Source organism: Pristiophorus japonicus, chromosome 2, assembly GCF_044704955.1.
Source record: "Pristiophorus japonicus isolate sPriJap1 chromosome 2, sPriJap1.hap1, whole genome shotgun sequence".
NCBI lineage: Eukaryota > Metazoa > Chordata > Chondrichthyes > Pristiophoridae > Pristiophorus > Pristiophorus japonicus.
The window spans coordinates 33,216,642-33,231,914 of NC_091978.1; positions in this window are offsets into that span (position 1 = coordinate 33,216,642).

Sequence of the window (15,273 nt, forward strand, 5' to 3'; positions counted from 1 at the left end):
TGCCCTGAGTTTATGGGGTCAAGTTTCGCCCCGAGTTGCTCCAATTATTTTGGAGCAACTGGTTTAGAATGGAATATCTTAGAAATTGCAATTCTTGGCATTTAGTTTGCTCCAGTTCTAGTCAGTTGGAACAGTTTCATTTTGGAACAGATTTTTTTTTTAAAAGGGGGCGTGTCCGGCCACTTACGCCTGTTTTGAAAGTTTAGGCAGTGAAAACTTACTCCAAACTAACTTAGAATGGAGTAAGTGTAGATATTTGTACACTCAGAAAAATCTTGCCTACACTTTAGAAATCAGGCACAGGTTGCAAATCAGGCGTAGGGAACGAGGGACGGAGGGAGGGGGGTAAGGAAAGTAATTACATTTTACAAGCATTCAACAGCCTTAATTATACAAATAAAGAGCCATCCTGAATAAAAAATTATAAACAAAGCAAATACAAAATATTGAATATTCCTACCTGTGTGAAGCAGCAGCAGCCTTCGAGCTGCGGTGCTTCAGGCAGGCCTTCCATCCATGTAGGAGACAAGGGTGGCATCAGTGACTCGACGGCAGCCGAAGACACAGCAAGCAGCCTTCGAGCTGCGAGGGTAACTGAAGCTATTCATTGAAACATAAAAACATAGAAAATAGGTGCAGGAGTAGGCCATTCGGCCCTTCTAGCCTGCACCGCCATTCAATGAGTTCATGGCTGAACATGCAACTTCAGTACCCCATTCCTGCTTTCTCGCCATACCCCTTGATCCCCCTAGTAGTAAGGACAACATCTAACTCCTTTTTGAATATATTTAGTGAATTGGCCTCAACAACTTTCTGTGGTAGAGAATTCCACAGGTTCACCACTCTCTGGGTGAAGAAGTTTCTCCTCATCTCGGTCCTAAATGGCTTACCCCTTATCCTAGACTGTGACCCCTGGTTCTGGACTTCCCCAACATTGGGAACATTCTTACTGCATCTAACCTGTCTAAACCCGTCAGAATTTTAAACGTTCCTATGAGATTCCCTCTCATTCTTCTGAACTCCAGTGAATACAAGCCCAGTTGATCCAGTCTTTCTTGATATGTCAGTCCCACCATCCCGGGAATCAGTCTGGTGAACCTTTGCTGCACTCCCTCAATAGCAAGAATGTCCTTCCTCAAGTTAGGAGACCAAAACTGTACACAATACTCCAGGTGTGGCCTCACCAAGGCTCTGTACAACTGTAGTAACACCTCCCTGTCCCTGTACTCAAATTCCCTCGCTGTGAAGGTCAACATGCCATTTGCTTTCTTAACTGCCTGCTGTACCTGCATGCCAACCTTCAATGACTGATGTACCATGACACCCAGGTCTCGTTGCACCTCCCCTTTTCCTAATCTGTCACCATTCAGATAATAGTCTGTCTCTCTGTTTTTACCACCAAAGTGGATAACCTCACATTTATCCACATTAAACTTCATCTGCCATGCATTTGCCCACTCACCTAACCTATCCAAGTCACTATTCGGCCATAGGATAGGGGCGGCGGCAGTGGCTGATGGCGGCCGAAGACACAGCAAGCAGCCTTCGAGCTGCGAGGGAGGCTGAGGCCATTTGGCCACGGGATAGGGAGAGGCAGCCAGATAGCCAGTTTGAAACTTAAATTTGCAGAATGGGTGCTGCATTGTGAACATCACGGATCATGCAATGGTTCGCCAGCAATTCACTGCATAGGAGAGAATTGATTAGAGCTCACCGCACTAGGAACGTCATAGCCCGTAGGCTGATGGGCAGGAGACCTTACCCACGTCGGCAATATCGTACCTGGACATGAGCGAGGCTGATTGTGTCAAAAGGCTGCATTTCCGCAGAGAAGTTGTCGTTGAGATCTGTGATATGCTGAGAGCAGATTTGCAGCCCAGAAGCAGAAGGACAACTGCCTTGTCTGTTGAAGTGAAGGTAACAGCTGCACTTGCCTTCTATGCCTCGGGATCGTTTCAGGCTACAACTGGAGATGTGTGCGCCATCTCTCAACGTGCACTACATGCCTGCGTTTACCAGGTCACGGCTGCACTTTATGCGCGAAGAAATGACTTCATCAATTTCCCAATGGCCGTACAAGCGATCCATGAGAGGGCTCTGGGCTTCTTCAGGATTGCTGGCTTCCCAAAGGTACAGGGCTGCATTGATTGTACCCACATAGCCTTGCGAGCACCTGTGGAGGATTCTGAGCAGTACAGGAGTAGAAAAGGTTTCCACTCCATCAATGTGCAGCTCGTGTGTGACGACAAGCAGCGCATCATGTCAGTCAATGCGAGATACCCTGGCAGCACCCACGATGCGTTCATCCTACGCGACAGCGTTATATCTGACATGTTTGAGCAGCAGCCAGAAGGGCAGAGCTGGCTACTGGGAGACAAAGGGTACGGCATGACCACCTGGCTCATGACGCCCCTACGCGTGACACAGGCGGAAGCTGACCGTCAATACAACATGGTGCACATTGCGACGCGCAGCATCATTGAGAGGACCATTGGCATATTGAAACAGCGATTCCGATGCCTGGACCATTCCGGAGGCCATTTGCAATACTCTCCTCAGATTGTCGGTCACTTCACTGTTGTGTGCTGCATGCGCCATAACTTAGCCATCATGAGGCAACAGGAGCTGGTAGTGGAACCAGAAGACCCACGTGAGGGGCCAGTGTCTGATGATAGTATTTTGGAAGAGCAGGATGAGGATGATGACAACGATCAGGAAAGCATGCAAGTGCCTGATGCCGGAGCACGAGGTCGGAGGAGGGCCGTCCATCGTGCTCCTTTAACGATTGCTCGAGCCCTGCGCCAGCAGCTCATCTGTGAACGCTTCAATTACTGATGCCTGAGGGCTCTGCTACAACTGTTGCGCATGGACATGTTTATTCTTAGGAGTTGTTCCTACGTTGTGTTGTGTTAATGGAACATGAAACAGTTTTAATGAAAAAATATTTTATTGAAAAGTTAATGTCACTGTAATAAAATATTTGTTGTATCAAACTTTACTTTTTAATATGACTCTTGAAGATCACTTAAAAACTTTAAGATCACTTATAAACTTGTAAAGTTACAAAAGTTACAAAACAATTTCAATGTGAAAAATCTTGCACTCTCTTAAGATCACTTAAACTTCAAGATCACTTTTAGGTGCAAAATTAAATAAGTTTAAAAAAGTTAGAGCATTCACACTATAAGATCACTTAAAAACCCTAAGATCACTTATAAGTTGTAAAGTTACAAAACTTACAAAACAATTTCAATTTGAAAAACACTACTACAGCTACATCAAGAACAAGAACAAAAGCAGCAAAGAAAGGCTGCAACCATCTCTCATCCACATCTCAGTGAATGTTCACTTCTTCATGGGTGTGTCATTTGATTAGCGGGGCAGTGTGCCCTTATTGCAGCAGCTATCTCCATGAGGGCCTGTGCTGTCACTTGCATGCCCTCCCTGACGGCCTGTGTCATCGATTGCACTCCCTTGGACATTCCCTCCCGAAGTTCCCATGTCATTACTGCTATTTCTCCTGTCAGGACCGTCACCTCTTCATCCACTGCACTGACGCTACCGGTGAGTGATCGGGTAAGCTCATTAGTCTCCATACCCAATGCCATCTGTTGCACGCAGCATCTCAGGAGAGCGTGTCTCCAATCTCCTTCTCCTCTGCCTGGGTCTGTCTAGCGGCACCACTGCACTGGGAGGCGTGGGCAGGGACGGTGGGACGCTCTGTGTTCCAAACGGCACCACTACACAGGGAGGCGCGGGCTAGGACGGTGGGATGCTCGGTATTCCAGACGGCAGTACTAGAGAGAGAGGCCCGGCCTGGGACGGTGGGGTGCTCAGTGTTCCAGACGACAGCACTCGAGTGCGAGCCATGGGCTGGGATGGTGGGTGAATGGGTGCAAACTGCTCCATTATATCACCAGCACCACTGGGACCCGCAACGTCAGAATCAAAACCATGGAAAGTGGAACCAGAACCTATGCAAGTGGGAGGCGCAGGCTCGGACAGTGGTGCACTGGCTGTAAACTGCCGCATTACACCAGCAGCACTACCGGGACTCGCAACATCGGAATCAAAACCATGGAAGGTGGAACCAGAACCTATGCAAGGGGTTGAAACTCTGATGCCCCTTAATGAGGGCTCATAAGCATTAATTTGGAAGCTCTCCCCTGTAGACATTTCAGTCATCGCCACCAGCATCCAGTCTGAATAGTCCGCATCTGGTTGTACTGGTTCTTGTTCTGGATCTTCAGGATCCTCAGGGTTGGCAGCATCATTATCATCATCATCTTCTTCTCTAGATATAGTCCTTACTACTAGGGGGATCAAGGGGTATGGCGAGAAAGCAGGAATGGGGTACTGAGGTTGCATGTTCAGCCATGAACTCATTGAATGGCGGTGCAGGCTCGAAGGGCCAAATGGCCTACTCCTGCACCTATTTTCTATGTTTCTATGTTTCTATCATCATCATGTTCTGCAAAATACATCAGAACAGTCAAATGTTTAACAGCAAGGGAGGGGGCCGGATGGGTGGCATGAATACTCTCACACATAGCAGGTTAGGCAGTAGGTTGATTTAAAGGGCCATGATGCATTTTCAGGACTTACCCTCTTCCTCGCGTGCAGGCCCAGCTTGTGCTGTACCGATTGCTTTTCTCCATGTCCGACTCATCATAGTAGCTACCCTCTGTTCCAAGGATGTCAGTGATTGCAGATTGGGCGTGCCTCCTCCTGTTCGAGTTGCTTCCCTTTTGTTGTGGGCCAATTTCTTCTGCAAAGAGTAAAATATAACTTTTTACAGAGTGCGTCTTTCTGCAGGGTGGGACATACAGATAGTCACATTACAATTAAGATTACATTAAAAAATGAAAATATTACTTACACTAACTACTTGACCAAGGTCGTGCCATTTCTTTTTACACTGGCTTCCAGATCTCCTGGTATGCACCACTGCGCAGCAATCTTCTGCAACTTGGTTCCAGCGTTTCTTCATTTCTTTTGGTGGCACTTTTATGCGACCTCTGTTGCTGGTATCTAGCTCCTGCCATCTCTGCTCAATTACATTCACTAATATCTCAACTTCCTCATGCAAGAAATTCTTTGTTCTTGGTGGACATTGTTCCGTTGCTGTATTGAATTGACACTCTTATTTTTCAAAACACACAGTCCTTAATTTGCATGCACCTATGCAGCACTTGTTCTGGAAGTTTAGCAGCGAAAAGCAACACTCACTGATTTCAGCAGGTGATTTCTTCAACAGTGCTGCTAAAAGCACTCCTTCAGACACCAAAAAAATCACTAAGATTCAATCCCAAGCCTTTCCAGAGGTCCACGAGACAAATCAGCACTTTTCTTCAAGTTCCTTTAAAAATGACTGAGTGCCAATGTTTCTGGGCTACAGCCCTCCAACGCGCAGGGCTGCCGGCCTGACGTTCCCTCATTTGACTTAGCCTCACCCCCCTCCACTTGCAGAACCGGCGCGACTCTGTGGCTCCGCCCCCCCCCCCGCTGCTGTCTGCGCGCCGCGCCGAGCCTCCCAGGGACCAGCAAGGAGCCCGAGAATTACGAGATAGATTTTTGTCGCGCAAAACGGGCATCCATGTCGGGACTGCGCTGTTCTAGGCGCAGCCCGAAACTTGACCCCAGAGATTCTCCAGGCAGGGGAAACAACCTCTCAGCACTCCCTCAGCACTGCACCGGAGTATCAATCTAGATATTTGTGTTTGTCACCCTGTCAATACCCTCAGAATCTTATATATTTCAACGAGATCATCTTTCATTCTTCTAAACTCCAGAGAGTATAGGCCCAATCTACTTGAAGGTAATGAAAAGCAAAACAGGACGGGGAAATTAAAAGGTCATGTGGCCCATCGAAACTCGTCTCTCTAGTGCATCAACATTCCCAGTTCAGTCCCCAGACATAAAGAAGATAAAGAGGGTGGAGACCCAAGTCTGTGTCCCTGTGCATGTGCCAAGCCCCGTTCACCCATCACCCCCCCTGTGCTCGCTGATCTACATTTCCTCCTGGTCCACCAACGTGTCGAATTTAAAATTCTCATCCTTGTGTTCAAATCCCTCCATGGCCTCACCCCTCCCTATCTCTGTAACCTCCTCCAGCCCTGTAACCCTCTAATAGCGCTGCGCTCCTCCGATTCAAGCTTGTGGGTTCACGTCCTACTCCAGTGACTTAAGCACAAATATCCAGGCTGACACTCCAGTGCAGTGCTGAGGGAGTGCTGCACTGTCGGACGTGCCGTCTTTCGGATGGGACATTAAACCGAGGCCCAGTCTGCCCTTTCCGGTGGATGTAAAAGTTCCCATGGCACTATTTCAAAGAAGAGCAGGGGAGTTATCCCCGGTTTCCTGGCCAATATTTATCCCTCAATCAACATCACTAAAAAAAAACAGATTATCTGGTTATTACCACATTGCTGTGCGCAAGCTGGCTGCCACTTTCCTACATTACAACAATGAATAAACTTCAAAAAGTACTTAATTGGCTGTAAAACGCTTTAGGAGATCCTGAGAGATGCTATATATAAATGCAAATCTTTCTTTTTCTTGCACATTCCTGGTTTTAATCGCTCCACCAGTGGCGGATGTACCTGCTGCTCGCTGGGCCCCAAGCTCTGGAATTCCTTCCCTAAACCTCTCTGCCTCTCCATCTCTCTCTCTCCTCCTTTAAGACACTCCTTAAAACCTACACCTCTTTGACCAAGTTTTTAGTCACCTGTCCTAATGCCTCTTTCTTTGGCTCAGTATCAATTTCTGTCTGAATACACTCTGTGAAGCGCCTTTGGACCATTCACTACATTAAAGGTGCAACATAAATGCAAGTTGTTGTTGTTGTTAAGATGCACTACGTCTGAATCATACCCAGGTGCAGGGGGAGACGTATTGGGCTCAAGACGTTTTTTCACGATAATCTGTTTTAAATTTCATTTTCAGTCATTTCCAATGATGTCGTCTCGTCCTACCTTTCTTGGCTTGTTTTGAAGTAATAATCTAGGCTTACATTATGTCATTTAACATATTATATACTTCAGTGACATTGAACCTTTGCAGTCTCTTTATTGACTGTAAAGCTCGATCTTCCCTAATCGTTCCTCATTGCTCATCACCGGGATCAATTTAGTCGCTCTATTTTTCACTTTTTTTGTGCATTTTTGTGACTCTTACAGTAGTCAACAGTATCCTGTAAAGTCTTAAGTTGATCACTGTAAGATTTGTGAGTCCAAGATTTTCCGAATTGGGTTCACCCGATTTGTGGGTGTCAATCAAGCGAATCCAATGGTGAAATGAACAGAGATCCCTCACACCATGCCGCCACCCATGTTATCACCTGCATCATATCCCGTCATAACTTCAGAAGCACTCACCTCAATTTGAGCGGATACTTGTAAATGAAGCAAAGATGGTGTCACAACAGGGTGAGGGACATCTTGAAGCGGCTGGAGGGGAACTTGGAAAGGGAGGAGGTAAATCCAGTTGTCGTGGTCCATGTCAGAACAAACGACTTAGATAAGATCAGGGAGCAGGTCCTGCTGAGGGAGTATCAGGAGTTAGGAGTGAAATGAAAAAGCAGGACCTTGAGGATAATAATCTCTGGATTATTGCCCGAGCCACGTGCAAATTGGCATAGAAATAGTCAGATCAGGAGAATTAACAAGTGGCTCAAGGGCTGGTGTGGAAAAGAGGGGTTCCTATTCATGGGATACTGGCACCAGTACTGGGACAGGAAGGAGCTGCACCGTCGGGACGGGTACGACCTGAACCGGGATGGGACCCATGTGCTCGCGGAAAGTGTGCATAGGAAGGTGACAAAGGTTTTAAACTAGTAAGACAGTGGGGAGGGATCTACAAGGCATGAAACCAGCCTAAATATAAACTAAAGGAAAGGAGGGCATAGGAAAGAATAAATTAAGGGAGGACATTGATGGCCAGGGAATAAAGAGAGTTATAGAATTGTGTCTAAAAAGATGATTTAAAATAAAGTGAGGAGGTGGGTGTCTGCTATTAAAAATGAGTTAAACTGTCTGTACAGCAATGCATACAGTGTCCGTAATAAAACAGCAGAGCTGGAGACAATCATGCATTACGAGGAACCAGACATAGTAGGGATTACTGAGACATCAGGACTAGGAATTAAACATTGCAAAGTATAACATATTTAGAAAAGATAGAAAGGAAAAAAGGGGAGGTGGAGTAGTTGTACTTATTAGGGATAACATAATGGTAGTAGAAAAAGATGACACAGCTATCAGTAAGACAGAAAAATAATCCATGTGACTAGAGATAAAAGATAATAAAGGATCAATCATATTAATAGGGGTAGTCTACATACCATCTAATAGTGGAATAGAAGTGGAGAAAGTAATTTGTGAATAAATTAGGGAAATGAGTAAAAAACATCAAATAATAATATGGGGGATTTCAACTACCCTGATATTAATTGGACAGAAGAGGTAGGTAAATGGGATAAGGGAATGGAACTCCTATAATATGTACAGGTCTTCTTTCGAACCCAATATATAAAAAGCCCAACAAGGGAGGATTTGCTATTGGATCTAGTAATGGGGAATGAACCAGAGCAGATAAGACAAGTAAAAGTAGGGGAACATCTACGCAATAGGGACCATAGTATAACACACTTTAAGATAATAATTGAGAAGGACATAAGTATGATGAAGACTAGGATAATAGATTGGAGAAAAGCTGATTTTGAGGGACTGAAAATAAAACTTGTGAAAATGAAATAAACAACAATATTGGCAAACAATGATATAGAACAGCAATGGGAAACATTTAAAATGCTGTTCAACAAAGTCCAGGAAAAATATATTCTGCCAGAAAACAATAACAAAAAGCTAAACACTAATGAGACACTATGGATGAATAAAGACATAAGGGGAAATTGAGAGTAAGGAAAGAGGCATATATTAAGTACGTGGACAGCAGGGGAGAGCATGATAAGGGAGAATATGAAGAGATTAAGAGAGGAGTAAAAAAAAAAGTAGTAAGGCAAAGAGGAACTATGAAATTAAATTATAAAGGCAAATAAAACAAAATAGTAAAATATTTTACAGGCACATACATAAAAAAGGAAGGTCAGGATAGAAATAGGGTCATGAAGGGATGGACAGGATAATACCCTTGGCAGCGATAGATGGCAGAAATATTAAATAATGACTTTGCTTCAGTATTTACCGGGGAGACAGAACAGGTGGATATGATGTTGGATGATGAGGTTAGAAATGAGATAACTGCATTTAAAATAAAAAAAGGAGATATATTAAATAAATGAATCAAACTCAAACAGGATAAAACTCCTGGTCCAGATGGATTGCATGCACGCATTTTAAAATAATCTAAGTTAGAGATTGCAGAGGCATTACTACACATATTTAATAATCCGTTAGAAAAAAGTATAGTGCCAGAAGACTGGCAGACAGCTAACATAATATCTATATTTAAGAAGGAGATAGAACATATCTAGGGAACTATAGACCAGTCAGCTTAACATAGGTGGTAGGAAAAATAATGGAATCACTACTAAAGGAGAAATAGAAGAACATCTAGAAACCAAAAATATAATAATTAATAATCATCATTGATTTAAAAAGGGAACGTCTTGCTGGACCAACCTCATTGAATTTTTCGAAGAGGTAACAGAGAGTAGACAATGGTAATGCAGTAGATGAAATTTATCTAGATTTTCAAAAGACCTTCGATAAGGTACCATATAATGAATAAGGTCAGAGAATGCGGAGTCAGGGGACAAGTAGCAGAATGGATAGCTGGCTGGCTTCAAGACAGAAAGCAGAGCGTAGGGGGTAAAGGGTAGCTATTCACAGTGGCAGAAGGAGGGTAGTGGTGTCCACAATGACCACTGTTGTTAACAATTTATATTAATGATTTAGACTTTGGAATCAAAAACACTATTTCTAAATTTGCAGATGACACCAAATTGTGGAGGTGGGGATAATCAATACTGAGGAGGACTGCAACAAATCACAGGAAGACATGAATAAACTTGCAGAATATAATTGGCAAATGAATTTCAACAATGATAAATATGAGGTAATACATTTTAGTAAGAAAAATAGGGAGGTTACATATTACTTAGAAAGTAAGAATCTAGATGGGGTAGAAGAACAAAGGGATCTCGGAGTACAAATACACAAATCACTAAAAGTGCCGACACAGGTTAGCAAGGCCATAAAGAAGCAAACCAAGCACTAAGGCTTATTTCTAGAGGGATAGAATTGATAAATAATGAAGTAATGCTAATCCTGTATCGAACCTTGGTCAGACCACACTTGGCGTACTGCGTACAGTTCTGGTTGCCATATTATAAAAAGGATATAGAGGCACTGAAGAGGGTGCAGAGAAGATTTACAAGGATGATACCAGATATGCGAGGATATACATATCAGGGAAGGCTGAACAGGCAGGGTCTCTTTTCTCTTGAAAAACAAAGGCTGAGGGTAACCTAATAGAGGTCTTTAAAATTATGAAAGGTTTTGATAGAGTGGATAAAGAGAGAGTGTTTCCAAAGGTGGGGAAGAGCAAAACTAGAGGCCATCAATATAAGGTAGTCACCAAGAAATCCAATGGCGAATTCAGAAACATAGAAACATAAAAAATAGGTGCATGAGTAACAAATCATAGAGCAGTAAAAAACTCTGCTTTAAAAAAAAATCATTCTTGGAACACTTTTGTTCATTCGTTATAAAAATATCAGACATGGGGGAAAAACGATTGTTTGATTGACAGTTAAGAATCACCCAAAGAGTGTTGAGAATGTGGAACTCGCTACCACCGGAAGTGGTTGAAGCGAATAGTATAGATGCATTTAAGGGGCGGTTAGACAAACATATGAGAGAGAAGGGAATAGAGGGTTATACTGATAGATTTCGATGAAGAAAGACGGGAGGTGGCTCGAATGGAGCATAAACAGTGGCATGGACTGGTTGGGCTGAATGGCCTGTTTCTGTGGTGTATATCCTATATAACATTATATAGGAAACACCATTACTTGCAGATTCCCCTCCAAGTTACACACCATCCTGACTTGGAAATATATCGCCGTTCTTCATCATCATTGGGTCAAAGTCCTGGAACTCCCTCCCTAATAGCACTGTGGGAGTACCTTCACCACAAGGACTGCAGCGGTTCAAGAAGGCGGCTCACCACCACCTTCTCAAGAGGCAATTAGGGATGGGCAATAAATGTTGGCCTTGCCAGTGATGCCCACATCCCATGAACAATTTTTTTTAAATTACCCATTTCCCAGCATTTTCCCTGACATGCATCATTTCCTCCCCTCATCATCATAGGTGGTCCCTCAAAACGAGGATGACTTGCTTCCATGCCAAAAAAAGGATGATTTCACAGGTGTTTCAATGAAGGACCCGAACTATATCCTGAAGGGTGGAAGATGCCTGTGTGTAGATTTTTTAACATGCGGTGGACGTTGCACACCAGCCACCACACGGGCTTGACGGAGCTAGGTCTTGGTCCAGTGGCAAGGATTACCCAAGACAACTGGAGACCAGCTCTGCTGCACGGACCTAGTGCGCACACATATCGCAGTGTGGGCTGGCCCGTGCTGCCCCATGGCCCCTGGCCCCGAACTCGCGCCTCCCCTGGGCCCTTATCACATGCCTCCACAGTCTCTCGCCGCTCCTTCACCCCAACCTTGCTGATCCTGCTGTATCTACCCATGCTCCAATCACCGACCTAGACCTTGATGACATCACTCTTCACAGCCGTTGCCCTCCTGCACCAGCTCGCGCTGTACCTTGTAGTGGCACGCCTCCACGCTGCCCATGGCCACCGCTCGCCGCTCCTTTTATGGTCTCGACCTGCCGCTGATGTTCCCTCGCAGTTCGGGGCCTCCATGCACCAGTGTTGGGAGACACGTGGGGGAATGCGGAAGAACTCAACAGCTGCATTATGAACAACTTTCAAAAGGGTATTTCTGATTTTCTTTCTCTAGCTAACTGTTTTTTCATTTGGTTTGTACCATTTGCTATGGGGCGTCGACTTCACACGAGACAGAATGGGATTCCCATTGATAATTCCCTTGTATCTTTGCATCATTTTCTATGGGGCGGCCATTTCGCACAAGATACGATTTTAACCTAACCCACAAGATCGGGTGGAACAGCAGTTTTACACCCTGCCCAATATTGACTTCAATGGAGAGTACAATCAGGCAGGGGCCGGGGGTTGGGGGGTGAGTGGGGGGGGAGGGGGGGGGGCCGGTAAAACCAGCGGTGCATCCAATCCCATCAATTTCCCAAAAAGCGGGCTAGGTTAAAATTGCCCCCACTGGGTGCCCCATTGACAATTCCCTTGTGTCTTTGTACCATTTGCTATGGAGTTACCCCCTCAGCCATGATATAATAGCCCAGAGCCGTGTGCGGAGTGATAGCGGATGCGAAACACGGGAGAATTCTCAGCGCAATCTGAATGTGCAATTTCGTCAGGGCTATCTCATTATCATCTAACTGCTGGGTTTGGCGTTGATTGTGCAACAGCAGGAGTGGGATGGACCCACATGACACAATCTCAACTGGGGCATTTTCAAGGCCCAATCCAAGGATGGAATTCGGAGGAGTTACGTCCAATACCTCTACACCTCCATCCCCCACCAGAACGGCTTAAGTCCCCTCCATTTCTTCCTTGAATGGAGGCCCAACCTGTCCTCCTCCGCCTAGCTGAACTTGTTCTTACATTGAACAACTTCTCCAATGCTTCCACTCACTTCCTCCGAATGAAAGATGTTGCCACATGGGTCCTCACTATGCCTGCCTGGGATACGTGGAATATTCTCTGTTGCAGTCCTGCTCAGGTCCCCTCCCCTCACCTCTTTTTCTGTTACATTGATGACTGTATCGGTGCTGTTTCCTGCTCTCGCCCCGAACTGGAAAATTTCATCAACTTTGTTTTCAATTTCCACCCTCCCTCGCCTTCACGTCTCCGACTCTTCCCTTCCCTTCCTCGACTTCTCTGTCTCCATTTCTGGGGATAGACTTTCGACCAGTATCCACGATAAGCCCACTGACTCCCACAGCTACCTGGACTACACTTCCTCCCACCCCGCTTCCTGTAAGGACTCTATTCCAATCTCCGAGTTTCTCCATCACCATCGTATCTGTTCTGATGATGCCACCTTCCATACCAGTGCTTCCAATATGTCTTCCTGTTTCCTCAATCGAGGATTGCCCTCCACGGTGATTGACAGGACCCGTGACCATGTCTGGCCCATTTCTCGCACTGCTGCTCTCACCCAGTCCCCTTCCTCCCAGGACCATGATAGGGTTCCCCTTGTCCTCACCTTCCACCCCATCAACCTCCACATTCAACGGATCATCCTCCACCATTTCGGCCATAACCAGACACATCTTCCCCTCCCCTCCCCTTTCAGCAGGGACCATTCCCTCTGCGACAACTTGATCCACTCCTCAGTCACCCACAATCCCTTTCCCACGATACCTTTCTGTGCAAGCGCAGGGGATGCAACACCTGCCCTTGTACCTCCTCCCTACTGTCCAGGGCCCCATACATTCCTTCCAGGTGAAACAGCGATTTATTTGTACATCTTTCAGGTTACTATCCTGCATTCGTTGCTCACGATGTAGTCTCCTCTACATTAGGAAGATGTGACGCCTATTGGGTAATCGCTTTGTGGAACAATTCTGTTCAGTCCACAAGCGTGACCCTGAGCTTCCGGTCGCCTGTCACTTTAATTCTCCGCTGACCACTCTGACCTCTCTGTCCTCGGCCCTGTTCCAATGAATCTCAATGGAAGCTTGACGGACAGTACCTCATCGTTCAATTAGTCTTCCGGACTTCGCATCGAGTTCAACAATTTCAGATCATAATCACTGCTCCCATTTTTTCGGACAACAGTTGTTGCTAATGATTCAGCTTTTGCCATTTTCTGCTCTTCTAGATCCATCTTTTGTTTCTTTACTTGTCTTATTGCCATGTTCTTTTGCCATGCTCCATCATCCCTTTTGTCATTTCATCTCTTCTGCCCTCCGCCCTATCACAGACCTTCCCTTTGTTCTGCCCTCCCCACCCCTCTTTCACTGCCCTTACAACTCTTTTTGTTGTAATCAATTAAATCAAGTGTCCCCTGATTAAAGGTGGGGGGGTACACACCAAACATTTTCAAACAAGTGCCCTCTGTTTTTTGCTTTTTTTTTTCCGAGGGCACTGAGAGGCAAATTATATAAGTGTCCCCTAGCTTAAAGGGGGGGGCACTAAAACCAGCAATTAAACAAATTAAACTTTAAACAAAGGTAATCAAATTAAAATTTGGTTGCCGGGGGTGATGATACACTCCAGTCCCTCCGGCGCCCACCTCTCGTGGAAGACCGCGAGCGTGCCGGTGGACACCGCGTGCTCCATCTCCAGGGACACCCTGGCTCGGATGTAAGCGCGGAAGAGAGGCAGGCAGTCGGGCTGAACGACCCCCTCGACCGCCCGCTGCCTAGACCGGCTGATGGCACCCTTGGCCGGGCCCCGGAGCAGTCCTACGAGGAGGCCTCGGACCTACCCGCTCCCCTTCACACAGGATGCCCAAAGATCATGAGTGTGGGACTGAAGTGCAACCAGAATTTGAGGAGCAGTCCCTTTAAATAATGGAACAGGGGCTGCAACCTCGCACATTCCATAAAAACATGGACACGGACTCCTCCAGACCGTAGAAATTGCAGGCGGCCAGGGAGCCCGTGAACCGACTTAAAAATTTATTGCATGGGACTGTTCCGTGCACCACCCTCCAGGCCAAGTCCCCAATAAATAGTGGGAGGACTCCCGCATAGAGTGCACTCCATCGGGGAACCCCGCCTCCTCCGGACGGCAAGATGGTGCGCCATGGCGTGTCCGGACGGCAGACGAGGATGGCAAGGTTGAGAGTGTGCAGGAGCAGCCCGTACAGGAAACCCCTCCGCGCAGAACTGAAAGGCACGGAGGGGATTTCCCCGAGGCAGCTCAAGTTGTGAGGCGCCGGCCCCCGAGGGAGGTTCCGGGGTTTGGCGCCGATGAGGAATTCCATCCGGACGGGGATCAGTTCGAACGGGATCTCCCCACGTGCTTGAGCCTCCTCGACACACCTAACGGAATCAGGGCCCAGTGCTGTTTTTAGCAACTCGATGGCATTGGCCGCGCGCCGGATGTCGGCCCAGGATAGGCAACGTGCCAGCTCGTCTGGCGCCATCCAGCCCGCTCCTCCGCCATCGAGTAGATCCCTGACCCTGG